Source organism: Pseudoliparis swirei, chromosome 8, assembly GCF_029220125.1.
Source record: "Pseudoliparis swirei isolate HS2019 ecotype Mariana Trench chromosome 8, NWPU_hadal_v1, whole genome shotgun sequence".
In the NCBI taxonomy this organism is placed as follows: Eukaryota; Metazoa; Chordata; class Actinopteri; order Perciformes; family Liparidae; genus Pseudoliparis; species Pseudoliparis swirei.
The window spans coordinates 6,695,428-6,698,460 of record NC_079395.1 but is presented as its reverse complement, the minus strand read 5'-3'; positions in this window follow the sequence as shown (position 1 = coordinate 6,698,460).

Below are 3,033 nucleotides of genomic sequence, written 5' to 3'. Positions count from 1 at the left end.
TTAGCCTTGGACACTACTAACCATCTCATGTCTGAGTACCACTACTAACCATCCCATGTCTGAGTACCACTACTAACCATCCCATGTCTGAGTACCACTACTAACCATCTCATGTCTGAGTACCACTACTAACCATCCCATGTCTGAGTACCACTACTAACCATCTCATGTCTGAGTACCACTACTAACCATCCCATGTCTGAGTACCACTACTAACCATCCCATGTCTGAGTACCACTACTAACCATCCCATGTCTGAGTACCACTACTAACCATCCCATGTCTGAGTATCACTACTAACCATCTCATGTCCGAGTACCACCTGGCCTGGGTTTGCTCTGTATGGCAACACAAATCTATTCAGGAAAATGTACCAAGTAAAATAATCCAATTTAAGGTGCTTTATTGATCTCCCAGAGTGAAATCAGCTGTGATACAATAACAGGAAACAGAGCAGATAAAGATACAATAAATGTAAAGGTACAATAAAGTGAATCTGAATAAAAGTATAGCTAGTATTAACTGATATATTATAAGCATGGAGTAAAGCTGTTTAAAGCAGTTTCTTTTCACAATAAACCGATGAATGTAAAGACAACGATCACTGGATTATTTTGATGCTGAAGACAATTTAAACCCAATGATTCTCCGGCAAGATCTGCAGTTGTAAGTACCGTAATCTTTCTATGATTATGTCTGTAAACAGTCAAAACCTTACCTTGTATCCTCCCGGCTGATTTCCGATGAAGACTGTGGCATTCTTCCAACCGTCCGTGGTAATTTTAGAAATGTGTAGCAACTTTTTCTCAGTGCTGCCTCTAATCAATTCTACCTTAAAGGATGGTGTTGAGAATGATGACTTATTGTGAATATGGTACCAGAAGCTGAAAAGAAATTGACAGTCAAATCAGCAAAAAAGAAACAGACAACAGCTAGCGCAGGATATACAAATTCAAGACAAATTCTATTGAAATAATTGAAATGCATTGTCAATTAAGGAGTTATACATTTGTAAAAAAAAAACACAACTTGAATAAAATGTATTGTTTCTAGTACCTCATCTGGCATCCCAGAGCTGCCAGGTGGTCAACAGAATACTCCAAACTAGCTGAAGGGCCAAAACTTTCTTTGCCATCTACATGCATGACGTGTCCTGTATCCAGCAGACACATATCCAATAACAAGATTATCATCAAAGGCTTGATCTTGTAAATCTAATTTTAAAAAAAAGTGTTTGCACAGCTTGTAAATGTGACCGTATCTGTTTTAAAGTTATTATTAACAATGTTATTGCACCAATGAAACAAGGCAGAAGATTAATGTTTACCAAACGGACTTCCGTTGGTATGGTCCAGTCCAGGTATTGAGGTGATGTTCGCCATCTGCCGACTCCAGCGGTAGGAGACAACGCTGATATCTTTCCAACCACAGGAGTGACGCTCAAAGAAGCATGACCCTTAACAAGAAGAGAGCCACCGAGTACACATATAATCAGAACGTATACACTGATTTTCTGACATAAACAGATCTCAAATTCTAAATAACGTTCTGATGTCCTTTGGTGACATTTAGTTCGAAAAAGTTTGCCTGTCAGCGTACCACAAAACTCCTCGTCTGAGCCATCTTCACAGTCCGGCTTAAAATCACAGACGAGTCCGGCAGGGAGATGTTCTCCAGATGTGCAATTGAACAACACATCAGGACGAGAAGACACGCGGACCAACAACACTGTGAAGAGATGTTGGTTACAAAGAGACAACAAGAAAGACATTTGAGGGGGAAATGCTTTGACCTGGAACAAGTTGTGACAGACAACTTGTGGTGACTTCTCCCTAATGGTTACACTCCTTAGTCAACCAGCGTTCACGTTCATAATGTGCACTACCTTTAAGATAGTATTGAGCTATGAAGAGCCTTACCTGACAGCAGTACACATAATTGCTTCATGTCTGGAGAAACATGACACATGGCAAGAAAATCCCAAGAAAAGGTGAAGATCCTTAAAGTATGACCTATGCAGCGAACCCTCCGATTAACAGTTTGTGATTGAATTACTAGAGAGCAACTTTTATTACAACAATTGAGCTCAGGCTGTGACTCCTTATCGGTAAACCCTTCAAAGTCCACAGCGTTCTCGGTGAACTGCATTACATCTCCGACGCTTGTCTTTACGATCCTCCTTGCATATCTCACGACTTTTACTTCAGTAGAGCGGTGACGTGTTTAACAAACACCGATCTTAAAGTAGATGTTCCAGATGACAGTAAAGATACCGATTTTTACAGAAGGGCACATATATTTTCATTTGAATTTGGCCACTACAAGCTATTTTAAATATGTTTATATGGAGTATTAACTATAGTGCACTTGGTGCACATGGTATTTTGTTTACTTGCCACACAGAGCATTTATTGATTACACATTTGGAGTAGATGAGATGTTTTGCTTTCCTTTTGTGTTGATCAGTTTTTGGTTTGGGTTGGAATTTGGTTCCCTCAGGACTTATCGTGGTTTTAAGTGTCGTTCTGATGGCATGTTCCAATCGTGAGATTGCAGCCCCGTGAAAAATGCTTTAAAAGTGAGGAGGGCTAGCAGTCCACTTCTTTGTGTAAAATGTTGTGTTTATTTTAATTAAAAGGGGACAATGCATATTAATTAACATGAACCATCATGTAAATGTGCCAGATCTAACTCAACAGGCTTATTTCATCAGGTGCTGGCAGGTTCATTGCATCAAAGAAGACATAAAAAAACACAATCTTTTTTTTCTTCACCATTTATGACTTTCAATATATATAGATAGAGATTTGCCGGATCAATGTGGGACAAAGGTACAAATGAACTACACCAGTACATACAACTGCACTAGTCCTTCTTACAGGCCTCATAAGAACAATCACTGCAGTCACAAAGGTTCATATTTCAGCACAACCCTCCGCGCCAAAAAGGAGAATTACCAAAGAGGAAGTGAAAATACAAAATGCTATGATAGATGTAAAGGAAGAGTTGGAGAACCAACCTCAACATCTGAAT